The following is a 16,838-nucleotide window of genomic DNA, read 5'->3' on the forward strand; positions in this document are numbered from 1 at the left end:
CACTAAACAAGTATTAACATGTTTTAATAAACTGGTACTCTTATAAAACCCAATGTTATTTCTTGAATACATTAAAAAAAATTCATGAAGGCATTAATATAGCTCAAATCGAGGTAGTAATGTCATCTACGTCTTTCTCATAGATATATCTTTTTTTATTTTGCAATAAAAGTATTTACTCTATAATCTTGAAAATACTTTGGTTTTTATGAGGTTTAAGATGATCTGTTCAACAGAAAGATGAATCAGACTTTTATATTTTAATTGTATCAGAATAGGACCTAATGAAATTGATTTGTTATATAACAAAGAGAAAAGCAAGGCGCTGCTGAGAGTTGAACTCAGGATCTCCTGTTTACTAGACAGGTGCTTTAACCAGCTAAGCCACAGCACCCCCTTGAGTCTTAAATTTGAAAGACTTTTCTTTATGGTGTTCAAGAGAATATTGCTTTTTCACTTTCATATTCTTTTATAAGTTCACAGACTTCTCTACTCAAACACTTTAGATGAAGACGCTTCACTTATTCAAAAACACCTCTCTAATTTGAAGTTTACCCTATTCATAGAATTTTAAAATATACCTTGCCGAAGAGTGGATTAGTTGAACTCAACAATAGAGTGATCATACGGCTCTATCTTGTTCTTTGTCATTTACTTTTCGATATTTCAGTCAATGCATTCCTATAAAAATCTTCACAATACCAAGTATTTTATTTCATTTTATGATAACTTATTCTAAAGTTCATAGAACCAGACGTTTAATTCTTAAAATGTATTCAATACTCGTTTGATGAAAAATATTCCTAAAGCATGGAGAAAACAGTTAGGTGCTATTGAGATTTGAACTCAGGATTTCCTGTTTACGAGACAGGCGCTTTAACCACTAAGCCACAGCACCAACGTCAATAGCAAAAAATACATAAATAATCTACTGCTGATGATGAAATTTTGTTTCCTGCTATAAATTCTTCTTTATATGTACTGTAATCTTAAACACAAAAAGATACTCAATCACTAAACAAGTATTAATATGTTTTAATAAACAGGTACTCTTATAAAACCCAATGTTATTTCTTGAATACATTATATTTTTTTTTCATGAAGGCATTAATATAGCTCAAATCGAGGTAGTAATGTCATATACGTCTTTCTCATAGATATGTCTTTTTTTATTTTGCAACAACAGTATTCACTCTATAATCTTGAAAATACTTTGGCTTTTATGAGGTTTAAGATGATCTGTTCAACAGTAAGATGAATCAGACTTTTATATTTTAATTGTATCAGAATAGGACCTAATGAAATTGATTTGTTATATAACAAGGAGAAAAGCAAGGCGCTGCTGAGAGTTGAACTCAGGATCTCCTGTTTACTAGACAGGTGCTTTAACCAGCTAAGCCACAGCACCCCCTTGAGTCTTTACTTTGAAAGACTTTTCTTTATGGTGTTCAAGAGAATATTGCTTTTTCACTTTCATATTCTTTTATAAGTTCACAGACTTCTCTACTCAAACACTTTAGATGAAGAAGCTTCACTTATTCAAAAACACCTCTCTAATTTGAAGTTTACCCTATTCATAGAATTTTTAAATATACCTTGCCGAAGAGTGGATTAGTTGAACTCAACAATAGAGTGATCATACGGCTCTATCTTGTTCTTTGTTATTTACTTTTCGATATTTCAGTCAATGCATTCCTATAAAAATCTTCACAATGCCAAGTATTTTATTTCATTTTATGATAACTTATTCTAAAGTTCATAGAACCAGACGTTTATTCTTAAATTGTATTAAACATTTGTTTGATGAAAAATATTCCTAAAGCATGGAGAAAACAGATAGGTGCTGCTGAGATTTGAACTCAGCATTTCCTGTTTACGAGACAGGCGCTTTAACCACTAAGCCACACCACCAACGTCAATAACAAAAAAATACATAAATAATCTATTGTTGATGATGAAATTTTGTTTCCTGCTATAAATTCTTCTTTATATGTACTGTAATCTTAAACACAAAAAGATACTCAATTACTAAACAAGTATTAATGTGTTTTAATAAACTGGTACTCTTATAAAACCCAATGGTATTTCTTGAATACATTACATTTTTTTTTTCATGAAGGCATTAATATAGCTCAAATCGAGGTAGTAATGTCATCTACGTCTTTCTCATAGATATGTCTTTTTTTATTTTGCAATAACAGTATTTACTCTATAATCTTGAAAATACTTTGGTTTTTATGAGGTTTAAGATGATCTGTACAACAGAAAGATGAATCAGACTTTTATATTTTAATTGTATCAGAATAGGACCTAATGAAATTGATTTGTTATATAACAAAGAGAAAAGCAAGGCGCTGCTGAGAGTTGAACTCAGGATCTCTTGTTTACTAGACAGGCGCTTTAACCAGCTAAGCCACAGCACCCCCTTGAGTCTTAACTTTGAAAGACTTTTCTTTATGGTGTTCAAGAGAATATTGCTTTTTCACTTTCATATTCTTTTATAAGTTCACAGACTTCTCTACTCAAACACTTTAGATGAAGACGCTTCACTTATTCAAAAACACCTCTCTAATTTGAAGTTTACCCTATTCATAGAATTTTAAAATATACCTTGCCGAAGAGTGGATTAGTTGAACTCAACAATAGAGTGATCATACGGCTCTATCTTGTTCTTTGTCATTTACTTTTCGATATTTCAGTCAATGCATTCCTATAAAAATCTGCACAATACCAAGTATTTTATTTCATTTTATGATAACTTATTCTAAAGTTCATAGAACCAGATGTTTAATTCTTAAAATGTATTCAATACTTGTTTGATAAAAAATATTCCTAAAGCATGGAGAAAACGGTTAGGTGCTACTGAGATTTGAACTCAAGATTTCCTGTTTACGAGACAGGCGCTTTAACCACTAAGCCACAGCACCAACGTCAATAGCAAAAAATACATAAATAATCTACTGCTGATGATGAAATGTTGTTTCCTGCTATAAATTCTTCTTTATATGAACTGTAATCTTAAACACAAAAAGATACTCAATCACTAAACAAGTATTAATATGTTTTAATAAACAGGTACTCTTATAAATCCCAATGTTATTTCTTGAATACATTATATTTTTTTTTCATGAAGGCATTAATATAGCTCAAATCGAGGTAGTAATGTCATACGTCTTTCTCATAGATGTGTCTTTTTTTATTTTGCAACAACAGTATTCACTCTATAATCTTGAAAATACTTTGGTTTTTATGAGGTTTAAGATGATCTGTTCAACAGTAAGATGAATCAGACTTTTATATTTTAATTGTAACAGAATAGGACCTAATGAAATTGATTTGTTATATAACAAAGAGAAAAGCAAGGCACTGCTGAGAGTTGAACTCAGGATCTCCTGTTTACTAGACAGGCGCTTTAACAAGCTAAGCCACAGCACCCCCTTGAGTCTTAACTTTGAAAGACTTTTCTTTATGGTGTTCAAGAGAATATTGCTTTTTCACTTTCATATTCTTTTATAAGTTCACAGACTTCTCTACTCAAACACTTTAGATGAAGACGCTTCACTTATTCAAAAACACCTCTCTAATTTGAAGTTTACCCTATTCATAGAATTTTAAAATATACCTTGCCGAAGAGTGGATTAGTTGAACTCAACAATAGAGTGATCATACGGCTCTATCTTGTTCTTTGTCATTTACTTTTCGATATTTCAGTCAATGCATTCCTATAAAAATCTTCACAATACCAAGTATTTTATTTCATTTTATGATAACTTATTCTAAAGTTCATAGAACCAGATGTTTAATTCTTAAAATGTATTCAATACTTGTTTGATAAAAAATATTCCTAAAGCATGGAGAAAACGGTTAGGTGCTACTGAGATTTGAACTCAGGATTTCCTGTTTACGAGACAGGCGCTTTAACCACTAAGCCACAGCACCAACGTCAATAGCAAAAAATACATACATAATCTACTGCTGATGATGAAATGTTGTTTCCTGCTATAAATTCTTCTTTATATGAACTGTAATCTTAAACACAAAAAGATACTCAATCACTAAACAAGTATTAATATGTTTTAATAAACAGGTACTCTTATAAATCCCAATGTTATTTCTTGAATACATTATATTTTTTTTCATGAAGGCATTAATATAGCTCAAATCGAGGTAGTAATGTCATACGTCTTTCTCATAGATGTGTCTTTTTTTATTTTGCAACAACAGTATTCACTCTATAATCTTGAAAATACTTTGGTTTTTATGAGGTTTAAGATGATCTGTTCAACAGTAAGATGAATCAGACTTTTATATTTTAATTGTATCAGAATAGGACCTAATGAAATTGATTTGTTATATAACAAGGAGAAAAGCAAGGCACTGCTGAGAGTTGAACTCAGGATCTCCTGTTTACTAGACAGGCGCTTTAACCAGCTAAGCCACAGCACCCCCTTGACTATTTATTTTGAAAGACTTTTCTTTATGGTGTTCAGGAGAATATTGCTTTTTCACTTTCATATTCTTTTATAAGTTCACAGACTTCTCTACTCAAACACTTTAGATGAAGAAGCTTCACTTATTCAAAAACACCTCTCTAATTTGAAGTTTACCCTATTCATAGAATTTTAAAATATACCTTGCCGAAGAGTGGATTAGTTGAACTCAACAATAGAGTGATCATACGGCTCTATCTTGTTCTTTGTCATTTACTTTTCGATATTTCAGTCAATGCATTCCTATAAAAATCTTCACAATGCCAAGTATTTTATTTCATTTTATGATAACTTATTCTAAAGTTCATAGAGCCAGATGTTTATTCTTAAATTGTATTCAACATTTGTTTGATGAAAAATATTCCTAAAGCATGGAGAAAACAGTTAGGTGCTGCTGAGATTTGAACTCTGCATTTCCTGTTTACGGGACAAGCGCTTTAACCACTAAGCCACAGCACCAACGTCAATAGCAAAAAATACATAAATAAACTACTGCTGATGATGAAATTTTGTTTCCTGCTATAAATTCTTCTTTATATGTACTGTAATCTTAAACACAAAAAGATACTCAATCACTAAACAAGTATTAATATGTTTTAATAAACTGGTACTCTTATAAAACCCAATGTTATTTCTTGAATACATTAAAAAAAATTCATGAAGGCATTAATATAGCTCAAATCGAGGTAGTAATGTCATCTACGTCTTTCTCATAGATATGTCTTTTTTATTTTGCAATAACAGTATTTACTCTATAATCTTGAAAATACTTTGGTTTTTATGAGGTTTAAGATGATCTGTTCAACAGAAAGATGAATCAGACTTTTATATTTTAATTGTATCAGAATAGGACCTAATGAAATTGATTTGTTATATAACAAAGAGAAAAGCAAGGCGCTGCTGAGAGTTGAATTCAGGATCTCCTGTTTACTAGACAGGCGCTTTAACCAGCTAAGCCACAGCACCCCCTTGAGTCTTAACTTCGAAAGACTTTTCTTTATGGTGTTCAAGAGAATATTGCTTTTTCACTTTCAAATTCGTTTATAAGTTCACAGACTTCTCTACTCAAACACTTTAGATGAAGACGCTTCACTTATTCAAAATACACCTCTCTAATTTGAAGTTTACCCTATTCATAGAATTTTAAAATATACCTTGCCGAAGAGTGGATTAGTTGAACTCAACAATAGAGTGATCATACGGCTCTATCTTGTTCTTTGTCATTTACTTTTCGATATTTCAGTCAATGCATTCCTATAAAAATCTTCACAATACCAAGTATTTTATTTCATTTTATGATAACTTATTCTAAAGTTCATAGAACCAGACGTTTAATTCTTAAAATGTATTCAATACTCGTTTGATGAAAAATATTCCTAAAGCATGGAGAAAGCAGTTAGGTGCTATTGAGATTTGAACTCAGGATTTCCTGTTTACGAGACAGGCGCTTTAACCACTAAGCCACAGCACCAACGTCGATAGCAAAAAATACATAAATAATCTACTGCTGATGATGACATTTTGTTTCCTGCTATAAATTCTTCTTTATATGTACTGTAATCTTAAACACAAAAAGATACTCAATCACTAAACAAGTATTAACATGTTTTAATAAACTGGTACTCTTATAAAACCCAATGTTATTTCTTGAATACATTAAAAAAAATTCATGAAGGCATTAATATAGCTCAAATCGAGGTAGTAATGTCATCTACGTCTTTCTCATAGATATATCTTTTTTTATTTTGCAATAAAAGTATTTACTCTATAATCTTGAAAATACTTTGGTTTTTATGAGGTTTAAGATGATCTGTTCAACAGAAAGATGAATCAGACTTTTATATTTTAATTGTATCAGAATAGGACCTAATGAAATTGATTTGTTATATAACAAAGAGAAAAGCAAGGCGCTGCTGAGAGTTGAACTCAGGATCTCCTGTTTACTAGACAGGTGCTTTAACCAGCTAAGCCACAGCACCCCCTTGAGTCTTAAATTTGAAAGACTTTTCTTTATGGTGTTCAAGAGAATATTGCTTTTTCACTTTCATATTCTTTTATAAGTTCACAGACTTCTCTACTCAAACACTTTAGATGAAGACGCTTCACTTATTCAAAAACACCTCTCTAATTTGAAGTTTACCCTATTCATAGAATTTTAAAATATACCTTGCCGAAGAGTGGATTAGTTGAACTCAACAATAGAGTGATCATACGGCTCTATCTTGTTCTTTGTCATTTACTTTTCGATATTTCAGTCAATGCATTCCTATAAAAATCTTCACAATACCAAGTATTTTATTTCATTTTATGATAACTTATTCTAAAGTTCATAGAACCAGACGTTTAATTCTTAAAATGTATTCAATACTCGTTTGATGAAAAATATTCCTAAAGCATGGAGAAAACAGTTAGGTGCTATTGAGATTTGAACTCAGGATTTCCTGTTTACAAGACAGGCGCTTTAACCACTAAGCCACAGCACCAACGTCAATAGCAAAAAATACATAAATAATCTACTGCTGATGATGAAATTTTGTTTCCTGCTATAAATTCTTCTTTATATGTACTGTAATCTTAAACACAAAAAGATACTCAATCACTAAACAAGTATTAATATGTTTTAATAAACAGGTACTCTTATAAAACCCAATGTTATTTCTTGAATACATTATATTTTTTTTTCATGAAGGCATTAATATAGCTCAAATCGAGGTAGTAATGTCATATACGTCTTTCTCATAGATATGTCTTTTTTTATTTTGCAACAACAGTATTCACTCTATAATCTTGAAAATACTTTGGCTTTTATGAGGTTTAAGATGATCTGTTCAACAGTAAGATGAATCAGACTTTTATATTTTAATTGTATCAGAATAGGACCTAATGAAATTGATTTGTTATATAACAAGGAGAAAAGCAAGGCGCTGCTGAGAGTTGAACTCAGGATCTCCTGTTTACTAGACAGGCGCTTTAACCAGCTAAGCCACAGCACCCCCTTGACTATTTATTTTGAAAGACTTTTCTTTATGGTGTTCAGGAGAATATTGCTTTTTCACTTTCATATTCTTTTATAAGTTCACAGACTTCTCTACTCAAACACTTTAGATGAAGAAGCTTCACTTATTCAAAAACACCTCTCTAATTTGAAGTTTACCCTATTCATAGAATTTTAAAATATACCTTGCCGAAGAGTGGATTAGTTGAACTCAACAATAGAGTGATCATACGGCTCTATCTTGTTCTTTGTCATTTACTTTTCGATATTTCAGTCAATGCATTCCTATAAAAATCTTCACAATGCCAAGTATTTTATTTCATTTTATGATAACTTATTCTAAAGTTCATAGAGCCAGATGTTTATTCTTAAATTGTATTCAACATTTGTTTGATGAAAAATATTCCTAAAGCATGGAGAAAACAGTTAGGTGCTGCTGAGATTTGAACTCTGCATTTCCTGTTTACGGGACAAGCGCTTTAACCACTAAGCCACAGCACCAACGTCAATAGCAAAAAATACATAAATAAACTACTGCTGATGATGAAATTTTGTTTCCTGCTATAAATTCTTCTTTATATGTACTGTAATCTTAAACACAAAAAGATACTCAATCACTAAACAAGTATTAATATGTTTTAATAAACTGGTACTCTTATAAAACCCAATGTTATTTCTTGAATACATTAAAAAAAATTCATGAAGGCATTAATATAGCTCAAATCGAGGTAGTAATGTCATCTACGTCTTTCTCATAGATATGTCTTTTTTATTTTGCAATAACAGTATTTACTCTATAATCTTGAAAATACTTTGGTTTTTATGAGGTTTAAGATGATCTGTTCAACAGAAAGATGAATCAGACTTTTATATTTTAATTGTATCAGAATAGGACCTAATGAAATTGATTTGTTATATAACAAAGAGAAAAGCAAGGCGCTGCTGAGAGTTGAATTCAGGATCTCCTGTTTACTAGACAGGCGCTTTAACCAGCTAAGCCACAGCACCCCCTTGAGTCTTAACTTCGAAAGACTTTTCTTTATGGTGTTCAAGAGAATATTGCTTTTTCACTTTCAAATTCGTTTATAAGTTCACAGACTTCTCTACTCAAACACTTTAGATGAAGACGCTTCACTTATTCAAAATACACCTCTCTAATTTGAAGTTTACCCTATTCATAGAATTTTAAAATATACCTTGCCGAAGAGTGGATTAGTTGAACTCAACAATAGAGTGATCATACGGCTCTATCTTGTTCTTTGTCATTTACTTTTCGATATTTCAGTCAATGCATTCCTATAAAAATCTTCACAATACCAAGTATTTTATTTCATTTTATGATAACTTATTCTAAAGTTCATAGAACCAGACGTTTAATTCTTAAAATGTATTCAATACTCGTTTGATGAAAAATATTCCTAAAGCATGGAGAAAGCAGTTAGGTGCTATTGAGATTTGAACTCAGGATTTCCTGTTTACGAGACAGGCGCTTTAACCACTAAGCCACAGCACCAACGTCAATAGGAAAAAATACATAAATAATCTACTGCTGATGATGAAATTTTGTTTCCTGCTATAATTTCTTCTTTATATGTACTGTAATCTTAAACACAAAAAGATACTCAATCACTAAACAAGTATTAATATGTTTTAATAAACAGGTACTCTTATAAAACCCAATGTTATTTCTTGAATACATTATATTTTTTTTTTCATGAAGGCATTAATATAGCTCAAATCGAGGTAGTAATGTCATATACGTCTTTCTCATAGATATGTCTTTTTTTATTTTGCAACAACAGTATTCACTCTATAATCTTGAAAATACTTTGGTTTTTATGAGGTTTAAGATGTTCTGTTCAACGGTAAGATGAATCAGACTTTTATATTTTAATTGTATCAGAATAGGACCTAATGAAATTGATTTGTTATATAACAAGGAGAAAAGCAAGGCGCTGCTGAGAGTTGAACTCAGGATCTCCTGTTTACTAGACAGGTGCTTTAACCAGCTAAGCCACAGCACCCCCTTGAGTCTTTACTTTGAAAGGCTTTTCTTTATGGTGTTCAAGAGAATATTGCTTTTTCACTTTCATATTCTTTTATAAGTTCACAGACTTCTCTACTCAAACACTTTAGATGAAGAAGCTTCACTTATTCAAAAAGACCTCTCTAATTTGAAGTTTACCCTATTCATAGAATTTTTAAATATACCTTGCCGAAGAGTGGATTAGTTGAACTCAACAATAGAGTGATCATACGGCTCTATCTTGTTCTTTGTCATTTACTTTTCGATATTTCAGTCAATGCATTCCTATAAAAATCTTCACAATGCCAAGGATTTTATTTCATTTTATGATAACTTATTCTAAAGTTCATAGAACCAGACGTTTATTCTTAAATTGTATTAAACATTTGTTTGATGAAAAATATTCCTAAAGCATGGAGAAAACAGATAGGTGCTGCTGAGATTTGAACACAGCATTTCCTGTTTACGAGACAGGCGCTTTAACCACTAAGCCACACCACCAACATCAATAACAAAAAAATACATAAATAATCGATTGTTGATGATGAAATTGTGTTTCCTGCTATAAATTCTTCTTTATATGTACTGTAATATTAAACACAAAAAGATACTCAATCACTAAACAAGTATTAATGTGTTTTAATAAACTGGTACTCTTATAAAACCCAATGTATTTCTTGAATACATTACATTTTTTTTTTCATGAAGGCATTAATATAGCTCAAATCGAGGTAGTAATGTCATCTACGTCTTTCTCATAGATATGTCTTTTTTTATTTTGCAATAACAGTATTTACTCTATAATCCTGAAAATACTTTGGTTTTTATGAGGTTTAAGATGATCTGTTCAACAGAAAGATGAATCAGACTTTTATATTTTAATTGTATCAGAATAGGACCTAATGAAATTGATTTGTCATATAACAAAGAGAAAAGCAAGGCGCTGCTGAGAGTTGAACTCAGGATCTCTTGTTTACTAGACAGGCGCTTTATACCAGCTAAGCCACAGCACCCCCTTGAGTCTTAACTTTGAAAGACTTTTCTTTATGGTGTTCAAGAGAATATTGCTTTTTCACTTTCATATTCTTTTATAAGTTCACAGACTTCTCTACTCAAACACTTTAGATGAAGACGCTTCACTTATTCAAAAACACCTCTCTAATTTGAAGTTTACCCTATTCATAGAATTTTAAAATATACCTTGCCGAAGAGTGGATTAGTTGAACTCAACAATAGAGTGATCATACGGCTCTATCTTTTTCTTTGTCATTTACTATTTGATATTTCAGTGAATGTATTCCTATAAAAATCTTCACAATACCAAGTATTTTATTTCATTTTAGGATAACTTATTCTAATTTTCATAGAACCAGACGTTTAATTCTTAAAATGTATTTAACACTTGTTTGATGAAAAATATTCCTAAAGCATGGAGAAAACAGTTAGGTGCTACTGAGATTTGAACTCAGGATTTCCTGTTTACGAGACAGGCGCTTCAACCACTAAGCCACAGCACCAACGTCAATAACCAAAAATACATAAATAATCTATTGTTGATGATGAAATTTTGTTTCCTGCTATAAATTCTTCTGTATATGTACTGTAACCCTAAACACAAAAAGATACTCAATCACTAAACAAGTATTAATATGTTTTAATAAACAGGTACTCTTATAAAAACCCAATGTATTTCTTGAATACATTACATTTTTTTTTTCATGAAGGCATTAATATAGCTCAAATCGAGGTAGTAATGTCATCTACGTCTTTCTCATAGATATGTCTTTTTTTATTTTGCAATAACAGTATTCGCTCTATAATCTTGAAAATACTTTGGCTTTTATGAGGTTGAAGATGATCTGTTCAACAGTAAGATGAATCAGACTTTTATATTTTAATTGTATCAGAATAGTACCTAATGAAATTGATTTGTTATATAATAAAGAGAAACGCAAGGCACTGCTGAGAGTTGAACTGAGGATCTCCTGTTTACTAGACAGGCGCTTTAACCAGCTAAGCCACAGCACCCCCTTGAGTCTTAAATTTGAAAGACTTTTCTTTATGGTGTTCAAGAGAATATTGCTTTTTCACTTTCATATTCTTTTATAAGTTCACAGACTTCTCTACTCAAACACTTTAGATGAAGACGCTTCACTTATTCAAAAACACCTCTCTAATTTGAAGTTTACCCTATTCATAGAATTTTAAAATATACCTTGCCGAAGAGTGGATTAGTTGAACTCAACAATAGAGTGATCATACGGCTCTATCTTGTTCTTTGTCATTTACTTTTCCATATTTCAGTCAATGCATTCCTATAAAAATCTTCACAATACCAAGTATTTTATTTCATTTTATGATAACTTATTCCAAAGTTCATAGAACCAGACGTTTAATTCTTAAAATGTATTCAATACTTGTTTGATAAAAAATATTCCTAAAGCATGGAGGAAACAGTTAGGTGCTACTGAGATTTGAACTCAGGATTTCCTGTTTACGAGACAGGCGCTTTAACCACTAAGCCACAGCACCAATGTCTATAGCAAAAAATACATAAATAATCTACTGCTGATGATGAAATTTTGTTTCCTGCTATAAATTCTTCTTTATATGAACTGTAATCTTAAACACAAAAAGATACTCAATCACTAAACAAGTATTAATATGTTTTAATAAACAGGTACTCTTATAAAAACCCAATGTTATTTCTTGAATACATTATATATTTTTTTCATGAAGGCATTAATATAGCTCAAATCGAGGTAGTAATGTCATATACGTCTTTCTCATAGATATGTCTTTGTTTATTTTGCAACAACAGTATTCACTCTATAATCTTGAAAATACTTTGGTTTTTATGAGGTTTAAGATGATCTGTTCAACAGAAAGATGAATCAGACTTTTATATTTTAATTTTATCAGAATAGGACCAAATGAAATTGATTTATATATAACAAAGAGAAAAGCAAGGCGCTGCTGAGAGTTGAACTCAGGATCTCCTGTTTACTAGACAGGTGCTTTAACCAGCTAAGCCACAGCACCCCCTTGAGTCTTTACTTTGAAAGACTTTTCTTTATGGTGTTCAAGAGAATATTGCTTTTTCACTTTCATATTCTTTTATAAGTTCACAGACTTCTATACTCAAACACTTTAGATGAAGAAGCTTAACTTATTGAAAAACACCTCTCTTATTTGAAGTTTACCCTATTCATAGAATTTTAAAATATACCTTGCCGAAGAGTGGATTAGTTGAACTCAACAATAGAGTGATCATACGGCTCTATCTTGTTCTTTGTCATTTACTTTTCGATATTTCAGTCAATGCATTCCTATAAAAATCTTCACAATGCCAAGTATTTTATTTCATTTTATGATAACTTATTCTAAAGTTCATAGAACCAGATGTTTATTCTTAAATTGTATTCAACATTTGTTTGATGAAAAATATTCCTAAAGCATGGAGAAAACAGTTAGGTGCTGCTGAGATTTGAACTCTGCATTTCCTGTTTACGAGACAAGCGCTTTACCCACTAAGCCACACCACCAACGTCAATAACAAAAAATACATAAATAATCTATTGTTGATGATGAAATTTTGTTTCCTGCTATAAATTCTTCCTTATATGTACTGTAATCTTAAACACAAAAAGATACTCAATCACTAAACAAGTATTAATATGTTTTAATAAACTGGTACTCTTATAAAACCCAATGTTATTTCTTGAATACATTACATTTTTTTTTCATGAAGGCATTAATATAGCTCAAATCGAGGTAGTAATGTCATCTACGTCTTTCTCTAAGATATGTCTTTTTTTATTTTGCAATAACAGTATTTACTCTATAATCTTGAAAATACTTTGGTTTTTATGAGGTTTAAGATGATCTGTTCAACAGAAAGATGAATCAGACTTTTATATTTTAATTGTATCAGAATAGGACCTAATGAAATTGATTTGTTATATAACAAAGAGAAAAGCAAGGCGCTGCTGAGAGTTGAACTCAGGATCTCCTGTTTACTAGACAGGCGCTTTAACCAGCTAAGCCACAGCACCCCCTTGAGTCTTAACTTTGAAAGACTTTTCTTTATGGTGTTCAAGAGAATATTGCTTTTTCACTTTCATATTCTTTTATAAGTGCACAGACTTCTCTACTTAAACACTTTAGATGAAGACGCTTCACTTATTCAAAAACACCTCTCTAATTTGAAGTTTACCCTATTCATAGAATTTTAAAATATACCTTGCCGAAGAGTGGATTAGTTGAACTCAACAATAGAGTGATCATACAGCTCTATCTTGTTCTTTGTCATTTACTTTTCGATATTTCAGTCAATGCATTCCTATAAAAATCTTCACAATACCAAGTATTTTATTTCATTTTATGATAACTTATTCTAATTTTCACAGAACCAGACGTTTAATTCTTAAAATGTATTTAACACTTGTTTGATGAAAAATATTCCTAAAGCATGGAGAAAACAGTTAGGTGCTACTGAGATTTGAACTCAGGATTTCCTGTTTACGAGACAGGCACTTTAACCACTAAGCCACAGCACCTACATCAATAGCACAAAATACATAAATATTCTACTGCTGATGATGAAATTTTGTTTCCTGCTATAAATTCTTCTTTATATGAACTGTAATCTTAAACACAAAAAGATACTCAATCACTAAACAAGTATTATTATGTTTTAATAAACAGGTACTCTTATAAAACCCAATGTTATTTCTTCAATACATTACATTTTTTTTTTCATGAAGGGATTAATATAGCTCAAATCGAGGTAGTAATGTCATCTACGTCTTTCCCATAGATATGTCTTTTTTTATTTTGCAATAACAGTATTCACTCTATAATCTTGAAAATACTTTGGCTTTTATGAGGTTGAAGATGATCTGTTCAATAGTAAGATGAATCAGACTTTTATATTTTAATTGTATCAGAATAGTACCTAATGAAATTGATTTGTTATATAATAAAGAGAAATGCAAGGCGCTGCTGAGAGTTGAATTGAGGATCTCCTGTTTACTAGACAGGCGCTTTAACCAGCTAAGCCACAGCACCCCCTTGAGTCTTAACTTTGAAAGACTTTTCTTTATGGTGTTCAAGAGAATATTGCTTTTTCACTTTCATATTCTTTTATAAGTTCACAGACTTCTCTACTCAAACACTTTAGATGAAGAAGCTTCACTTATTCAAAAACACCTCTCTAATTTGAAGTTTACCCTATTCATAGAATTTTAAAATATACCTTGCCGAAGAGTGGATTAGTTGAACTCAACAATAGAGTGATCATACGGCTCTATCTTGTTCTTTGTCATTTACTTTTCGATATTTCAGTCAATGCATTCCTATAAAAATCTTCACAATGCCAAGTATTTTATTTCATTTTATGATAACTTATTCTAAAGTTCATAGAGCCAGATGTTTATTCTTAAATTGTATTCAACATTTGTTTGATGAAAAATATTCCTAAAGCATGGAGAAAACAGTTAGGTGCTACTGAGATTTGAACTCAGGATTTCCTGTTTACGAGACAGGTGCTTTAACCACTAAGCCACAGCACCTACATCAATAGCAAAAAATACATAAATAATCTACTGCTGATGATGAAATTTTGTTTCCTGCTATAAATTCTTCTTTATATGAACTGTAATCTTAAACACAAAAAGATACTCAATCACTAAACAAGTATTATTATGTTTTAATAAACAGGTACTCTTATAAAACCCAATGTTATTTCTTGAATACATTACATTTTTTTTTTCATGAAGGGATTAATATAGCTCAAATCGAGGTAGTAATGTCATCTACGTCTTTCCCATAGATATTTCTTTTTTTATTTTGCAATAACAGTATTCACTCTATAATCTTGAAAATACTTTGGCTTTTATGAGGTTGAAGATGATCTGTTCAATAGTAAGATGAATCAGACTTTTATATTTTAATTGTATCAGAATAGTACCTAATGAAATTGATTTGTTATATAATAAAGAGAAAAGCAAGGCGCTGCTGAGAGTTGAACTCAGGATCTCCTATTTACTAGACAGGCGCTTTAACCAGCTAAGCCACAGCACCCCCTTGAGTTTTAACTTTGAAAGACTTTTCTTAATGGTGTTCAAGAGAATATTGCTTTTTCACTTTCATATTCTTTTATAAGTTCACAGACTTCTCTACTCAAACACTTTAGATGAAGAAGCTTCACTTATTCAAAAACACCTCTCTAATTTGAAGTTTACCCTATTCATAGAATTTTAAAATATACCTTGCCGAAGAGTGGATTAGTTGAACTCAACAATAGAGTGATCATACGGCTCTATCTTGTTCTTTGTCATTTACTTTTCGATATTTCAGTCAATGCATTCCTATAAAAATCTTCACAATGCCAAGTATTTTATTTCATTTTATGATAACTTATTCTAAAGTTCATAGAGCCAGATGTTTATTCTTAAATTGTATTCAACATTTGTTTGATGAAAAATATTCCTAAAGCATGGAGAAAACAGTTAGGTGCTACTGAGATTTGAACTCAGGATTCCCTGTTTACGAGACAGGCGCTTTAACCACTAAGCCACAGCACCTACATCAATAGCAAAAAATACATAAATAATCTACTGCTGATGATGAAATTTTGTTTCCTGCTATAAATTCTTCTTTATATGAACTGTAATCTTAAACACAAAAAGATACTCAATCACTAAACAAGTATTATTATGTTTTAATAAACAGGTACTCTTATAAAACCCAATGTTATTTCTTGAATACATTACATTTTTTTTTTCATGAAGGGATTAATATAGCTCAAATCGAGGTAGTAATGTCATCTACGTCTTTCCCATAGATATGTCTTTTTTTATTTTGCAATAACAGTATTCACTCTATAATCTTGAAAATACTTTGGCTTTTATGAGGTTGAAGATGATCTGTTCAATAGTAAGATGAATCAGACTTTTATATTTTAATTGTATCAGAATAGTACCTAATGAAATTGATTTGTTATATAATAAAGAGAAATGCAAGGCGCTGCTGAGAGTTGAATTGAGGATCTCCTGTTTACTAGACAGGCGCTTTAACCAGCTAAGCCACAGCACCCCCTTGAGTCTTAACCTTGAAAGACTTTTCTTTATGGTGTTCAAGAGAATATTGCTTTTTCACTTTCATATTCTTTTATAAGTTCACAGACTTCTCTACTCAAACACTTTAGATGAAGAAGCTTCACTTATTCAAAAACACCTCTCTAATTTGAAGTTTACCCTATTCATAGAATTTTAAAATATACCTTGCAGAAGAGTGGATTAGTTGAACTCAACAATAGAGTGAT

General features: G+C 30.9%; 26 non-coding genes across 26 annotated transcripts; all 26 read right to left on the reverse strand.

The window, feature by feature from the left end:
* Positions 1 to 320: 320 nt before the first annotated feature.
* Positions 321 to 394, reverse strand: TRNAT-AGU (transfer RNA threonine (anticodon AGU)). Its single transcript has one exon. It is a non-coding gene; the product is annotated as a tRNA-Thr (tRNA).
* Positions 395 to 825: 431 nt separating this feature from the next.
* On the reverse strand, positions 826 to 898 carry TRNAT-CGU (transfer RNA threonine (anticodon CGU)). The gene has a single exon. It is a non-coding gene; the product is annotated as a tRNA-Thr (tRNA).
* Positions 899 to 1,334: 436 nt separating this feature from the next.
* TRNAT-AGU (transfer RNA threonine (anticodon AGU)) lies at positions 1,335 to 1,408 on the reverse strand. The gene has a single exon. It is a non-coding gene; the product is annotated as a tRNA-Thr (tRNA).
* A 430-nt stretch (positions 1,409 to 1,838) lies between these two features.
* Positions 1,839 to 1,911, reverse strand: TRNAT-CGU (transfer RNA threonine (anticodon CGU)). Its single transcript has one exon. It is a non-coding gene; the product is annotated as a tRNA-Thr (tRNA).
* A 438-nt stretch (positions 1,912 to 2,349) lies between these two features.
* On the reverse strand, positions 2,350 to 2,423 carry TRNAT-AGU (transfer RNA threonine (anticodon AGU)). Its single transcript has one exon. It is a non-coding gene; the product is annotated as a tRNA-Thr (tRNA).
* Positions 2,424 to 2,854: 431 nt separating this feature from the next.
* TRNAT-CGU (transfer RNA threonine (anticodon CGU)) lies at positions 2,855 to 2,927 on the reverse strand. Its single transcript has one exon. It is a non-coding gene; the product is annotated as a tRNA-Thr (tRNA).
* Positions 2,928 to 3,361: 434 nt separating this feature from the next.
* On the reverse strand, positions 3,362 to 3,435 carry TRNAT-AGU (transfer RNA threonine (anticodon AGU)). The gene has a single exon. It is a non-coding gene; the product is annotated as a tRNA-Thr (tRNA).
* A 431-nt stretch (positions 3,436 to 3,866) lies between these two features.
* Positions 3,867 to 3,939, reverse strand: TRNAT-CGU (transfer RNA threonine (anticodon CGU)). The gene has a single exon. It is a non-coding gene; the product is annotated as a tRNA-Thr (tRNA).
* Positions 3,940 to 4,372: 433 nt separating this feature from the next.
* TRNAT-AGU (transfer RNA threonine (anticodon AGU)) lies at positions 4,373 to 4,446 on the reverse strand. Its single transcript has one exon. It is a non-coding gene; the product is annotated as a tRNA-Thr (tRNA).
* Positions 4,447 to 5,382: 936 nt separating this feature from the next.
* TRNAT-AGU (transfer RNA threonine (anticodon AGU)) lies at positions 5,383 to 5,456 on the reverse strand. The gene has a single exon. It is a non-coding gene; the product is annotated as a tRNA-Thr (tRNA).
* Positions 5,457 to 5,888: 432 nt separating this feature from the next.
* On the reverse strand, positions 5,889 to 5,961 carry TRNAT-CGU (transfer RNA threonine (anticodon CGU)). The gene has a single exon. It is a non-coding gene; the product is annotated as a tRNA-Thr (tRNA).
* Positions 5,962 to 6,395: 434 nt separating this feature from the next.
* On the reverse strand, positions 6,396 to 6,469 carry TRNAT-AGU (transfer RNA threonine (anticodon AGU)). Its single transcript has one exon. It is a non-coding gene; the product is annotated as a tRNA-Thr (tRNA).
* A 431-nt stretch (positions 6,470 to 6,900) lies between these two features.
* Positions 6,901 to 6,973, reverse strand: TRNAT-UGU (transfer RNA threonine (anticodon UGU)). The gene has a single exon. It is a non-coding gene; the product is annotated as a tRNA-Thr (tRNA).
* A 436-nt stretch (positions 6,974 to 7,409) lies between these two features.
* On the reverse strand, positions 7,410 to 7,483 carry TRNAT-AGU (transfer RNA threonine (anticodon AGU)). The gene has a single exon. It is a non-coding gene; the product is annotated as a tRNA-Thr (tRNA).
* Positions 7,484 to 8,419: 936 nt separating this feature from the next.
* Positions 8,420 to 8,493, reverse strand: TRNAT-AGU (transfer RNA threonine (anticodon AGU)). Its single transcript has one exon. It is a non-coding gene; the product is annotated as a tRNA-Thr (tRNA).
* Positions 8,494 to 8,925: 432 nt separating this feature from the next.
* TRNAT-CGU (transfer RNA threonine (anticodon CGU)) lies at positions 8,926 to 8,998 on the reverse strand. Its single transcript has one exon. It is a non-coding gene; the product is annotated as a tRNA-Thr (tRNA).
* A 437-nt stretch (positions 8,999 to 9,435) lies between these two features.
* TRNAT-AGU (transfer RNA threonine (anticodon AGU)) lies at positions 9,436 to 9,509 on the reverse strand. The gene has a single exon. It is a non-coding gene; the product is annotated as a tRNA-Thr (tRNA).
* Positions 9,510 to 10,449: 940 nt separating this feature from the next.
* Positions 10,450 to 10,524, reverse strand: TRNAT-AGU (transfer RNA threonine (anticodon AGU)). The gene has a single exon. It is a non-coding gene; the product is annotated as a tRNA-Thr (tRNA).
* A 431-nt stretch (positions 10,525 to 10,955) lies between these two features.
* TRNAT-CGU (transfer RNA threonine (anticodon CGU)) lies at positions 10,956 to 11,028 on the reverse strand. The gene has a single exon. It is a non-coding gene; the product is annotated as a tRNA-Thr (tRNA).
* Positions 11,029 to 11,970: 942 nt separating this feature from the next.
* TRNAT-CGU (transfer RNA threonine (anticodon CGU)) lies at positions 11,971 to 12,043 on the reverse strand. The gene has a single exon. It is a non-coding gene; the product is annotated as a tRNA-Thr (tRNA).
* A 436-nt stretch (positions 12,044 to 12,479) lies between these two features.
* Positions 12,480 to 12,553, reverse strand: TRNAT-AGU (transfer RNA threonine (anticodon AGU)). Its single transcript has one exon. It is a non-coding gene; the product is annotated as a tRNA-Thr (tRNA).
* Positions 12,554 to 13,492: 939 nt separating this feature from the next.
* TRNAT-AGU (transfer RNA threonine (anticodon AGU)) lies at positions 13,493 to 13,566 on the reverse strand. The gene has a single exon. It is a non-coding gene; the product is annotated as a tRNA-Thr (tRNA).
* A 431-nt stretch (positions 13,567 to 13,997) lies between these two features.
* Positions 13,998 to 14,070, reverse strand: TRNAT-CGU (transfer RNA threonine (anticodon CGU)). Its single transcript has one exon. It is a non-coding gene; the product is annotated as a tRNA-Thr (tRNA).
* A 941-nt stretch (positions 14,071 to 15,011) lies between these two features.
* TRNAT-CGU (transfer RNA threonine (anticodon CGU)) lies at positions 15,012 to 15,084 on the reverse strand. Its single transcript has one exon. It is a non-coding gene; the product is annotated as a tRNA-Thr (tRNA).
* Positions 15,085 to 15,521: 437 nt separating this feature from the next.
* Positions 15,522 to 15,595, reverse strand: TRNAT-AGU (transfer RNA threonine (anticodon AGU)). The gene has a single exon. It is a non-coding gene; the product is annotated as a tRNA-Thr (tRNA).
* A 430-nt stretch (positions 15,596 to 16,025) lies between these two features.
* TRNAT-CGU (transfer RNA threonine (anticodon CGU)) lies at positions 16,026 to 16,098 on the reverse strand. The gene has a single exon. It is a non-coding gene; the product is annotated as a tRNA-Thr (tRNA).
* Between the last annotated feature and the right edge of the window lie 740 nt (positions 16,099 to 16,838).

The sequence above is a fragment of the Lissotriton helveticus genome, chromosome 12 (assembly GCF_964261635.1).
Source record: "Lissotriton helveticus chromosome 12, aLisHel1.1, whole genome shotgun sequence".
In the NCBI taxonomy this organism is placed as follows: Eukaryota; Metazoa; Chordata; class Amphibia; order Caudata; family Salamandridae; genus Lissotriton; species Lissotriton helveticus.